The following is a 13,859-nucleotide window of genomic DNA, read 5'->3' as shown; positions in this document are numbered from 1 at the left end:
CTCAATCGCATCTCACTACAAACACACTTAGTTATCCCTTGGCCCATGTACACTGCCCCCTTCACTGTCCCTCCCTGGTGCCTTGCCCCACAGTTTATTGCCCCTTGGGTGAAAATCACCCCCTGATTTCCCTTTGTGCTCTGGTTTCTGATCTTCTTGCCACACTCAACAATGCAAATAGATGTTAACAAATATGATGTGATTGGGATTACAAAGACATGGCTCCAGGATGATCAGGGCTGGGAACTCAACATCCAGGGGTATTCAACATTCAGGAAAGATAGAATAAAATGAAAAGGAGGTGGGGTAGCATTGCTGGTTAAGGAGGAGATTAATGCAATAGTTAGGAAGGACATTAGCTTGGATGATGTGGAATCTATATGGGTAGAGCTGCAGAACACCAAAGGGTAAAAAACGTTAGTGGGAGTTGTGTACAGACCTCCAAACAGTAGTAGTGATGTTGGGGAGGGCATCAAACAGGAAATTAGGGGTGTATGCAATAAAGGTGCAGCAGTTATAATGGGTGACTTTAATATGCACATAGATTGGGCTAACCAAACTGGAAGCAATACGGTGGAGGAGGATTTCCTGGAATGCATAAGGGATGGTTTTCTAGACCAATATGTCGAGAAACCAACTAGGGGGGAGGCCATCTTAGACTGGGTGCTGTGTAATGAGAGAGGATTAATTAGCAATCTCGTTGTGCGAGGCCCCTTGGGGAAGAGTGACCATAATATGGTGGAATTCTGCATTAGGATGGAGAATGAAACAGTTAATTCAGAGACCATGGTCCAGAACTTAAAGAAGGCTAACTTTGAAGGTATGAGGCGTGAATTGGCTAGGATAGATTGGCGAATGATACTTGAGGGGTTGATTGTGGATGGGCAATGGCAGACATTTAGAGACTGCATGGATGAACTACAACAATTGTACATTCCTGTCTGGCGTAAAAATAAAAAAGGGAAGGTGGCTCAACCGTGGCTATCAAGGGAAATCAGGGATAGTATTAAAGCCAAGGAAGTGGCATACAAATTGGCCAGAAATAGCAGCAAACCCGGGGACTGGGAGAAATTTAGAACTCAGCAGAGGAGGACAAAGGATTTGATTAGGGCAGGGAAAATGGAGTACGAGAAGAAGCTTGCAGGGAACATTAAGACGGATTGCAAAAGTTTCTATAGATATGTAAAGAGAAAAAGGTTAGTAAAGACAAACGTAGGTCCCCTGCAGTCAGAATCAGGGGAAGTCATAACGGGGAACAAAGAAATGGCGGACCAATTGAACAAGTACTTTGGTTCGGTATTCACTAAGGAGGACACAAACAACCTTCCGGATATAAAAGGGGTCAGAGGGTCTAGTAAGGAAGAGGAACTGAGGGAAATCCTTATTAGTCGGGAAGTTGTGTTGGGGAAATTGATGGGATTGAAGGCCGCTAAATCCCCAGGGCCTGATGGACTGCATCCCAGAGTACTTAAGGAGGTGGCCTTGGAAATAGCGGATGCATTGACAGTCATTTTCCAACATTCCATTGACTCTGGATCAGTTCCGATCGAGTGGAGGGTAGCCAATGTAACCCCACTTTTTAAAAAAGGAGGGAGAGAGAAAACAGGGAATTATAGACCGGTCAGCCTGACATCGGTAGTGGGTAAAATGATGGAATCAATTATTAAGGATGTCATAGCAGCGCATTTGGAAAGAGGTGACATGATAGGTCCAAGTCAGCATGGATTTGTGAAAGGGAAATCATGCTTGACAAATCTTCTGGAATTTTTTGAGGATGTTTCCAGTAGAGTGGACAAGGGAGGATCAGTTGATGTGGTATATTTGGACTTTCAGAAGGCTTTCGACAAGGTCCCACACAAGAGATTAATGTGCAAAGTTAAAGCACATGGGATTGGGGGTAGTGTGCTGACATGGATTGAGAACTGGTTGTCAGACAGGAAGCAAAGAGTAGGAGTAAATGGGGACTTTTCAGAATGGCAGGCAGTGACTAGTGGGGTACCGCAAGGTTCTGTGCTGGGGTCCCAGCTGTTTACACTGTATATTAATGATTTAGACGAGGGGATTAAATGTAGTATCTCCAAATTTGCGGATGACACTAAGTTGGGTGGCAGTGTGAGCTGCGAGGAGGATGCTATGAGGCTGCAGAGCGACTTGGATAGGTTAGGTGAGTGGGCAAATGCATGGCAGATGAAGTATAATGTGGATAAATGTGAGGTTATCCACTTTGGTGGTAAAACCAGAGAGACAGACTATTATCTGAACGGTGACAGATTAGGAAAAGGGGAGGTGCAACGAGACCTGGGTGTCATGGTACATCAGTCATTGAAGGTTGGCATGCAGGTACAGCATGCGGTTAAGAAAGCAAATGGCATGTTGGCCTTCATAGCGAGGGGATTTGAGTACAGGGGCAGGGAGGTGTTGCTACAGTTGTACAGGGCCTTGGTGAGGCCACACCTGGAGTATTGTGTACAGTTTTGGTATCCTAACCTGAGGAAGGATATTCTTGCTATTGAGGGAGTGCAGCGAAGGTTCACCAGACTGATTCCCGGGATGGCGCGACTGACCTATCAAGAAAGACTGGATCAATTGGGCTTGTATTCACTGGAGTTCAGAAGAATGAGAGGGGACCTCATAGAAACGTTTAAAATTCTGATCGGTTTAGACAGGTTAGATGCAGGAAGAATATTCCCAATGTTGGGGAAGTCCAGAACCAGGGGTCACAGTCTAAGGATAAGGGGTAAGCCATTTAGGACCAAGATGAGGAGAAACTTCTTCACCCAGAGAGTGGTGAACCTGTGGAATTCTCTACCACAGAAAGTTGTTGAGGCCAATTAACTAAATATATTCAAAAAGGAGTTCGATGAAGTCCTTACTACTAGGGGATCAAGGGGTATGGCGAGAAAGCAGGAATGGGGTACTGAAGTTGCATGTTCAGCCATGATCTCATTGAATGGCGGTGCAGGCTAGAAGGGCCGAATGGCCTACTCCTACACCTATTTTCTATGTTTCTATGTGCTCAATTCACTTGGACCATTCGGCGGAAGACACTAAAAGCATCCCAAAAATTGATAATCAAGGGGCTATTGTGTGGGGTGGGGGGGAATTAAAACAATCACTATCACTAGAGATAAAGTATTAGGCAAACTAATGGGACTAAAGGTGGACAAGTCCCCTGGACCTGATGGCCTGCACCCTAGGGTCTTAAAAGAAGTGGCTGCAGAGATAGTGGATGCATTGGTTGTAATTTACCAAAATTCCCTGGATTCTGGAGAAATCCCGGCGGATTGGAAAACCGTAATGTATTTAATGAGGGAGACAGAAAGCAGGAAACTTAGATCAGTTAATCTAACATCTGTGAAAATGCTGGAGTCCATTATTAAGGAAGTAATAGCAGGACATTAATGAATCATAATGCAGTCAAGCAGAGTCAGTATGGTTTTATGAAAGTGAAATCATTTTTGACAAATTTGCTGGAGTTCTTTGAGGATGTAATGAGCAGGGTGGATAAGAGGGAACCAGTGGATGTGGTGTAGTTGGATTTCCAGAAGGCATTCAATAAAGTGTCACATAAAAAATTACTGTACAAGATAAAAGCTCACGGGATTGGGGGGAATATATTAGCATCGATAGAGGATTGGCCAACTAACAAAAAATTGACAGTCTGGTGCCACAGGGATCAGTGCTGGGTCCTCAACCATTTACAATCTATATTAATGACTTGGATGAAGGGACCGAGTGTAATGTAGCCAAATTTGCTGATGATACAAAGATAGGTGGGAAAGCAAGTTGTGAGGAGGACGCAAAGAATCTGCAAATGGATGTAGACAGGTGAAGTGAGTGGGCAAAAAATTGGCAGATGGAGTATAATGTGGGAAAATGTGAAGTTATCTACTTTGGTAGGAAAAATAAAAAAGCAAATTATTATTTAAATGGGGAGAGATTACAAAATGCTGAGGTACAGAGGGATCTGGGGGACCTTGTACATGAAACACAAAAAGTTTGTATGCAGGTACAGCAAGTAATCAGGAAGGTGAATGGAATGTTGGCCTTTATTGCAAGGGGGATAGAGTATAAAAGCAGAGAAGTCCTGCTACAACTGAACAGGGTATTGGTGAGGCCACATCTGGAGTACTGCGTACAGTTTTGGTCTCCTTATTTAAGGAAGGATATACTTGCATTGGAGACAGTTCAGAGAAGGTTGACGAGATTGATTCCTGAGATGAACGGGTTGTCATATGAAGAAAGGTTGAGCAGGTTGGGCCTGTACTCATGGTGTTTGGAAGAATGAGAGATGATCTTATTGAAATTTATGAAATTCTGGGGGGGCTTGACAGGGTAGATGCAGAGAGGATGTTTCCCCTCATGGGGTTAGTTTCAGAATAAGGGGTCACCAATTTAAAGCAGAAATGAGGAGGAATTTCTTCTCTCAGAGGGTTGTAAATCTGTGGAATTCTCTACCCCAGAGAGCTGTGGAGGCTGGGTCATTGAATATATTTAAGTTGGAGATAGACAGATTTTTGAACGATAGGGGAGTCAAGGGTTATGGGGAGTGGGCCAAAATCAGATCAGCCATGATCTTATTGAATGGCGGAGCAGGCTCGAGGGGCCAAATGGCCTACTCCTGTTCCTATTTCTTATGTTCTATTCTTCATAATCTAGACCTTTAATAATGTTGCCCAAAATCCTCAGCTGATCATTATCGAATTTATATGTGAAGCCACTTCCACTGCAGCCAATCGCTGTGTGACAAATAATGCCACTCATTAGGGCTGAGTTTAATCTCTCCCTCCCAGTGGGAAACTGAAAAGATTGGTTCGGAGGCCGATGACTTCAATGGAGAGTAAAATTGGGCGGTCTGCAATATTCCCAGTAGTTTTTTGGGTGTGTGGCCCCTTTAACGGGTTGTGTAGCCCATTTGAATTTCCGCACACGCGCGGTTTCTCCTATTGTAAGGCTTTAGGCCCTCCAGACAGCTGCGTGGTAGGCAGCTTAACGGGAACGTTGGCGGTGTGTCAAACGGACACCCATCCCAAATCTGCTGCTTTACAGCCGAGGTTCGGTTCAAATGAGCCGTATTGGGAGCGCAGTCATTTGTGAGCGGGGCATCATCTGTTGCTGCAGTTTAAAGAATCGACATGTTCTTTCCGCAAAGGGAAAGCATACAAGGTGGTTAACGCACAAGTAGCAGTTGCTGTAGCAGCGACACCCATTACCCAACGGGGCAGCAGAAATCCAATCACTGCACCCTGAGAGATGACATTCACCAGGTGCCGAGCAGGGTGGCTCAAGGTAGCAACGTTGCCATGGAAAAACATCCCAAGGTGCTTCATAGGGCCATAAGAAAAAAATGGACGTCAAGCCAAAGAAGGCAGTATTAGGGCAGGTGAGCAGAAGGTTGGTCAAATCGAAGGCTTATATGGAAGGTCTTAAAGGGGATGAGGGAGGTGCAGGGTTTAGGAAGGGAATTCCACAGTATGGTGACTACTCAGCTGAAGGCATGGTCATTACTGGTGGGGCATAGGAAGGGTATGAGGTCAAAGTCAGAGGAATAGAGAATTTGGGATGGGGTAGCAGAGATGGAGGAGATCCATAAGAACAGAAGAAATAGGAGCAGGAGTAGGCCACCTAGCCCCTCGAGCCTGCTCCGCCATTTCATAAAATCATAGCTGATCTGATCATGGACTCAGCTCCACTTCCCTGCCCGCTCCCCATAACCCTTTGTCACTCAAAAAACTGTCTATCTCCGCCTTAAATATATTCATTGACCCAGCCTCCACAGCTCTCTGGGGCAGAGAATTCCACAGATTTACAACCCTCTGAGAGAAGAAATTCCTCCTCATCTCAGTTTTAAATGGGCGGCCCTTTATTCTAAGATCCTGCCCTCTAGTTCTAGTCTCCCCCATCAGTGGAAACAGCCTCTCTGCATCCACCTTGCCAAGCCCCCTCATAATCTTATATGTTTTGATAAGATCACCTCTCATTCTTCTGAATTCCAATAAGTATAGGCCCAACCTACTCAACCTTTCCTCATAAGTTAACTCCCTCATCTCCAGAACCTTCTCTGAACAGCTTCCAATGCAAGTATATCCCTCTTGAAATACAGAGACCAAAACTGTACGCAGTACTCCAGGTGTGGCCTCACCAATACCCTGTACAGTTGTAGCAGGACTTCCCTGCTTTTATACTCTATCCCCCTTGCAATAAAGGCCAACATTCCATTTGCCTTCCTGATCACTTGCTGTATCTGCATTCTAACCCCCAGGTCTCTCTGTACTGCAGCACTTTGCAATTTTTCTCCATTTAAATTATAACTTGCTTTTCTATTTTTCTGCCAAAGTGGATAACCTCACATTTTCCCACATTATACTCCATCTGCCAAATTTTTGCCCACTCACTTAGCCTGTCTATATCCCTTCGTAGATTTTTTGTGTCCTCACAATTTGCTTTCCCACCCATCTTTGTATCATCAGCAAACTTGGCTACATTACACTCGGTCCCTTCATCCAAGTCATTAATATAGATTGTAAATAGTTGAGGACCCAGCACCGATCCCTGCGGCAACCCACTAGTCACTGTTTTCCAACCGGAAAATGACTCATTTATCCCGACTCTCTGTTTTCTGTTAGTTAGCCAATCCTCTATACAGAGCAGCAAGGCCATGGAGGGATTAAAAGACGGTAAATCGCGTAAAAGCAGCACTAGGTTCACTGCTAGAGTGCATTCATGGCACAATACAAGGGAAGCACTTTGATGGCATACATTGTCAACACACGGCAATCAAATTTAGGCAAATAGCATTATCTAGCACTTCAGTTGTACTGTGTCCAGCAAGATATTGTTATGTATTGGATATGCTATCAGGAGGTTACAGGAATGGTAGGTTTGACAGTCTAGTAGGAAATGAAACCAATGTGAAGGTGGAAAATACTCCCTAGGTTTTTAGTGTCACTGCAACAAAGAGAGGTTCTTGTTTTAAAATAGACAGTTCATTGCCTTCTCCAGAATTGGCAGAAACTCTACTGGGAGAAAATACCTGTTTATTTTGCCCAGTGATTTCATACTGAAGCAAGGACGTTATTCCTAAAGTTTTATAATTCACGGGTTAGGCCAATTTTATGGTCTCTGTTTATTTATGAAGCCCAGAAAGATGAAAAAGAATGAAACAAAGAGAGAAAGAGACTTAAAAGGGAAGCTGACTCAAGGTGCCAAGAGGCAGAATGATACAGCTCAGAAGAAGGCCATTCGTCCCATCGTGCCTGTACTGGCTCTTTGAAAGAGCCATCCAATTAGTCCCATTGTCCTGCTCATTTCCCATAGCAGTAATCCTGCCCCAGGATCCAGCACCTTATCTGCTAAAGGGTCCGGGGCCTTACTTAAGGCCTCAACAGGGCTCACGGCAACTTTCAGCTTTCAGTCTGCTCCCGCTCCAGACCTCGCTTCTGTTGTTATTATTTCCCTATGTTATTCTTCAACCAGGTTCCATTTCCACTCTTGTAACACTACACACCCCTACTGGTTAGTTTTACATCAACCACACATCTATTGCAGAGATCACCATCGGAGCAGGCCGGGGAGCGGAAGAAGCAGCTTGGCGGCCTATCACTGCAGGGACCAGCACGAGCAAAGGCAGCGAAGAGGAACGTCACCAAGATCCAGGTCGGTGATTGGAGCATGGGCAGCTACAGCAGGAGCGGCGAGGTCGGGGCGAAGGAGCGGCAAGAGATTGTAGAGGGACGTGATCGGGGCCCAGGAGAGGTGCGAGTTCGGGGCCCAGAAGAGGCGAGGGCCCAGGGGCAGCACGGGTCAGCCCACACTGCGATATGTGTGCACACTAGTTCCGTGCAGCAGAGCTGGTCTCCAGTCGTTTGGGGTAATCCTTGCCACTGGACCAAGACCTAGCTCTGTCAAGCCCATGTGGTGGCTGGTATGCAATGGCCATCACACGTTAAAAAAAATCCACGCACAGGCATCTTCCACCCTTCAAGGTTTAGTTCGGGATCCGGAATATTAAGACCTTCATTGAAACACCTGTAAACTTTTTGACGTGGAAGCAAGTCATCCTCGACTCGAGGGACTGCCTATGATGGGGATGATGACGAAACCAATGTAGGTGAAGGCACATTTGATTAAAGACATGGTGACTACGTTGGGGCAATTTGGTGGATGGAGTCCTTGAAGTCTGCTGAATGAGCGCCTGGGAACTGGTTCTCACAGCTGGTCTGTGGAAGGCACTGACCCTGGGATAATGTCATCGAGGTTTTAATAAAAACAAGGCATGGTGTAGGATCCGTTGTGTTTATCTGAGGGGATCGACATGGCTGTTGGAAAAAGGGACATTCATTTATCGGAATTCTCTATAAAGCCTAAAGTCATCTAAAGTTTGCGTGCTTTTCCTAATCTGAGGGAGCCAGTCTAACATCTCCCTCACATTCCTGGGCAGAATAACATAAAATGTGTCTTTTTGTTCAGAAATCTCTCACCTCCAGCCTCCTACCTCTCTCTCCTTTGCAACATTTGTCTCTATTTTATTCATACTTGGTCAGTGTTCCTCTGAACCTTCCTCTGTTGTTCAATCCAAACTGCAAATACCCCGTCCTCCATATCCTCCCTGTTCTCTACATTCTCCCCTCAGTTCTGTGTGGAAATCAAAACTGAACGACTTTAACTGATTCCATTCTGGGACTGCTGCACTGTGTTATGCCTCATTTCCTTCACCCACTTCCCGACAGTCAGCAAGCTGTCAAACCCAGCCTTGGTGTCATCTAATCACTACCTACTGTCCGAGTTCACCTCTCCTGCAATATGACTCTTAACCCTTCATGATCCAGTGCCCTCATCCTCAAAGGAGGGTCTTACTCCTGTCAGATGGGGCACTCCGGGTGACAGGAATAGCTGAGATAAATGAGGAAGGAGAGTAGATGGACTGACGGAAAGATTCCGGGGAATCAAGACTTCCTTGTTGCCTTGGCTGTTAACTTTTCCATGAACAAATCTCTCATGGAGAAATTCAGGTTTCTTGTGGCTGCCCTGGACTTGCCCAATTGGGTTTCTGTTCTTCAATGGAACATCAGGGATTAGACCCCAGCTTTGGGAAAATACCCGCTGGGAATTTCCTCGGGGCAGCAGAACTTCGGCAAACGTTTGGCAGCCGAGCGCCGAGGAGCTTTCTGGTGACGGTGTCCAAGGACTTACCCTGGTGAGCAGGGACGTGATGGGAGGCGTTGCCTTGTGTGAGGAGGGACAAGGGGGTTAGTCCAACTTGGGACCAAGATTTTCCAGCTTCCATAATCTTTGGCACCTTTGGGAGAATTGTGAATTGCAGAGCTGGTCATAGACTCAATAACCAGAATCTATACAGAGCACTTAGGTATTGGTTAGCAGGGGATGGAAGAAAAATGAGCCCTGTGTCCCCTACGCCTGTGCTTGGTTCAAGTCAGACAGACCCTTACATACACATCATCCGTGCTTCTCAACTCTCCCCAAATCTACAGTCGCACACCACACAACATCCTTTATATAAAACAGGTATGCCCTTTGGAAACACAGTCCACAACACGACACAAGTGGTGTGCACAAGGGTAGAATCATTCACTGATCTCACCGCTCTGTCACTGTCAGCTTCAGCACTGCTTCCCAGTAATGCAACACTTGCAGTGAATGGTTGACAGCAGGGACATCATGTGTGTGCACCTTCTCATCCTCTCTCTTTGTTGTTCCCTGTTCCACTCCATACAGTTGCTGACATTGAACTTCCGTCCACTCTTCTCACACAGTTCGTTTATTGAGATTATTGGTGCTGGATATCTTAATATTGTGATTCTAAAACTCGCCTCGCATTGAACTGCACAGTTCCCATATATTCACCACCGATTCTCCACCGACAATCCAATCATCAGACACAAAAACAACCCCAAGACCAGGCCAAGGAATTCTCACCAAGGCAAAGAGTATGAACAAAACACACGGCAATTCATTGTCACAAAGGACCCAGCCCTGTCCCAGCAAAAGGTGAATATTCCTCACAAAGATACCCTGCAAACAACTTGCACCTGATAGACTGTGTGAAGTGTGTCAGGGTTAACGCCCAGTGTGTGAAGTGTGTCAGGGTTAACGCCCAGTGTGTGAAGTGTGTCAGGGTTAATGCCCAGTGTGTGAAGTGAGTCAGGGTTAATGCCGAGTGTGTGAAGTGTGTCAGGGTTAACGCCCAGTGTGTGAAGTGTGTCAGGGTTAATGCCCAGTGTGTGAAATGTGTCAGGGTTAATGCCGAGTGTGTGAAGTGTGTCAGGGTTAATGTCCAGTGTGTGTGGTGTGTCAGGGTTAACGCCCAGTGTGTGAGGTGTGTCAGGGTTAATGCCCAGTGTGTGAAGTGTGTCAGGGTTAACGCCCAGTGTGTGAAGTGTGTCAGGGTTAACGCCCAATGTGTGAAGTTTGTCAGGGTTAACGCCCAGTGTGTGAAGTGTATCAGGGTTAACGCCCAGTGTGTGAAGTGTGTCAGAGCTATTACTGATCCCATGAGCCTACAATATCCCACACACTGTCAGCATTAACCCGGTACGATGCCTTGACCCTGTGATTTCCTGCTTTGATCACATAACACTAGGATATCCTAGTTTGATCCGAGGATATCCCAGTAAAATCCCAGTGATCCCAATGCTTGATCAGATTGATAACACTACGTTATCCCTATCTGATGCCAGTGATCCTAGGATATTCCAGTCTAATCCTATGACTTTAGGATATCCTGGCCTATTCTCATGATTTTAAAATATCACTGGCTGATCCCAGCCTGCTTTCGTTGAGCCCTGATGATTTTATTTTGGTCCCAGGGCATTAGGATATCCTGATCTAGTCCCAGAGATCCTAGAATATCCCTGTCGGATTCCTTTACTTTTTGGATATTCCCTGTTTAATCCCAGTGACCCATATATATCCTGTTCTGGTCCCATGACCATAGGATAACTCATTCAGACCCCATGACCTCTGGCTGTCCAGATCTGATCCGAAGGACCTAGACTATCGTGGTCTGATCCCATGACCCCAGGGTATTTTGTTCTGACCCCATGACATCTTGGTCTGACCCCATGACCCCAGACTATCTTGGTCTGACCCCATGACCCTAGACTATATTGGTCTGTCCCCATGACCCCAGACTATCTTGGTCTGACCCCGCGGTCTGACCTCAGTGGCCCTTGGCTATTCCCGTCTAACCCCATGACCCTACCACATTCCCGTCTGCTCCCATTGACCCTAGGTTATTTCTACAACTTTAGGAAAACCCTATATTGCCCCCATAACCCTCGAATACCCCGGTCTCACCCAGTAATCCTACAATATCTTAGTGTTGACCTCTATATTGAGATATCCTGGTCTGAGCTCATGACCCCAGAATATCCCAGTTTCAGCTCAGTGACCCAAGGATGGGCCTGTGATTTCCCAGTCTGGTCCCAGTAACTCTGGGAGATCCTAGTCTGATCCCAGTGACCCTGGGAGATCCCGACTGACCCTGGGAGATCCCGGTCTGATCCCACTGACCCCGGTCTGAGCCCGACTGACCCTGGGAGATCCCGGTCTGATACCACTGACCCTGGGAGATCCCGGTCTGATCCCGGGACGCTGCACTGAGCGCTGTCCCGTGAACTCTCCCGATGTTGCGGTGGGACGGGGCGAGGGACGACACGAACCCGGGCCGCCCGGCAGAGCAGAGCCGAGCGGAGCGCCGCACACTGCGAGCTGCGGCAGGGGAAGAGAGAGGCAGAGAGGGAGAGCACTTACCGAGCGGGCAGCGAGAGCCGAGAGCCGCTCCGCTCCGGGCCGGGCCGGGACACGACAGGCAACTGACGGAGATCGGAGCAGCGCCGAGGAACGGACACACAGCTACTTCCCCAGAGAGAGAGAGAGGCACCGCATCCAACCTACAGGGGGAGGGAGAGAGTGACAGAGAGAGAGGGAGAGGGAGTGAGTGTGAGTGTGGGAGGGAGAGAGAAAGAGAGAGGGGCATCGCATCCAACCTATAGGGAGAGGGGGAGAAAGAGGGAGAGGGGGAGAGTGAGAGGGAGTGAGTGAGGGAGGGGGAGAGAGATTGAGGGAGAGGGAGGGAGGGGGAGAGAGTTTGAGTTAGGGGAAGAGGGAGTGGGAGGGAATGAGGGGGAGATGGATTGAGAGAGGGATTGAGTGAGGGGGAGAAGGAGGGAGAGAGTGAGGGGGAGAAGGAGGGAGGGAAAGAGGGGGAGAGTGAGGGAGGGAGAGAGTGAAGGAGGGGAGAGGGAGTGATGGAGGGGAGAGATTGAGGGAGGGGCGAGATTGAGGGAGGGGGAGTGGGTGAGGGAGGGGCGAGATTGAGGGAGGGGGAGTGGGTGAGAGAGGGGCGTGATTGAGGGAGGGAGAGAGAGGGAGAGAGGGAGGGAGAGAGTGAGCAAGGGGGAGAGGGAGTGAGGGAAGGGGAGAGAGAGGGAGTTAGGGAAAGAGTGAGAGAGAGGCACCGTATCCAACCTACAGGGGGAGGGAGTGAGTGAGTGAGGGAGTGAGTGAGGGAGAGAGGGATGGGCAGAGTGAGGGAGAGAGAGAGAGAGAGTGAGGGGGAGTGAGGAAGAGAGTGAGTGGGAGGGTGAGTGAGGGGGAGAGAGGGAGGGAGTGGGTGAGGGAGGGAGAGTGGGGGAGGGAGTGAGGGGGAGAGAAGGAGTGAGGGGGGAGAGAAGGAGTGAGGGATGGGGAGAGTGAGGGAGGGAGAAAGTGAGGGAGAGAATGAGGGGGAGTGAGAGAGTGTGAGGGAGGAAGACAGTGAGGGGGGAGTGGGGGTGGGGGGAGAGTGAGGGAGAGAGTGAGGGAGGGAGCGGGAGAGAATGAGGAAGAGAGAGGGTGAGGGAGGGAGAGGCAGAGAAAGGGAGAGGGAAGGAGAGAGAGAGTGAGGGAAGGAGAGAGTGAGTGAGGGAAGGGGAGCGAGGGAGGGAGAGACTGAGGGAGAGTGAGGGAGCGAGTGAGAGAGGGAGCGAGTGAGAGAGGGAGGGAGAGAATGAGTGAGGGAGAGGGAGGGTGAGGGAGAGAGGGTGAGGGAGAGAGACAGAGAAAGGGCGAGGGAGTGAGAGTGAGTGAGGGAAGGGGAGCGAGTCAGTGAGGGAGGAGGAGAGAGTGAGCGAGTGAGCGAGGGTGAGTGAGGGAGAGGGAGAAAGAGAGTGAGGGAGAGAGGGAGGGAGAGAATGAAAGAAGGAGCGAGTGGGAAGGGGAGGGAGGGAGGGGGAGAGGTGGAGAGGGAGGGAGGGGGGAAGGAGTTGAAAGAGGGAAGGGGAGGGAGAGAGTGGAGGAGGAGGGAGGGAGAAAGGGAGGGGAGGGAGTTGAAAGAGAGAGTAGGGAGGGAATAGAGAAAGAGGGTAGAGAAATGGGGAGGGAGATAGGGAGGGGTAGGGAGATCGAGAGGGGGCAAGGGAGGGAGATAGGGAAGGGGAAAGGGAGGGAGCGAGCTAGAGAAGAGGACAGGTAGAGCGGGGGGAGGGGGTAGAGAGAGAGGGAGTAGAGAGAGAGCGAGAGAGAGCGGGGTAAAGAGGAGAGAGGGTGGGAGGAGAGAGAAAGGGGGGGAGGGTGGGGAGAGGGAGGGAGCAGAGAAAGAGAAGGACTGAGAGGGGGGAATGGAAGAGTGAGCGAGGGAGGGAGAGAGGGGGTTGGCGGAAGAGTGAGCGAGGGAGGGAGAGAGGGGGTTGGCGGAAGAGTGAGGGAGGGAGGGAAGGGATGAAGAGGGGGAAGAGAGAGAGAGAGAGAGAGAGAGGGTAGGGAGGAGCAATGGGAGAGAGAGAGGAACTGAGGGAGAGAGGGAGGAGAGAAAGAGAGAGCGAGGAGGGAGTGTAGGAGGGAGAGACGGAAGAGAGAGG

General features: G+C 48.7%; 1 protein-coding gene across 2 annotated transcripts in view; it reads right to left on the bottom strand.

The window, feature by feature from the left end:
• The window catches only part of LOC139279419 (CD82 antigen-like), a 121,794-nt gene extending 109,845 nt beyond the window's left edge, over positions 1-11,949 (bottom strand). The window contains exon 1 of one of the 2 annotated variants that reach the window (XM_070898530.1): positions 11,773-11,949. The gene's annotated coding sequence lies outside the window, so the exon portion shown is untranslated. The remainder of the gene's footprint in view (positions 1-11,772) is intronic. The other variant, XM_070898529.1, reaches the window with a different exon arrangement.
• Positions 11,950-13,859: the final 1,910 nt, after the last annotated feature.

This window comes from Pristiophorus japonicus, chromosome 14 (assembly GCF_044704955.1).
Source record: "Pristiophorus japonicus isolate sPriJap1 chromosome 14, sPriJap1.hap1, whole genome shotgun sequence".
In the NCBI taxonomy this organism is placed as follows: Eukaryota; Metazoa; Chordata; class Chondrichthyes; family Pristiophoridae; genus Pristiophorus; species Pristiophorus japonicus.
The sequence above is the reverse complement of the archived record's forward strand: the minus strand, read 5'-3'. Positions and strand labels throughout refer to the sequence as shown.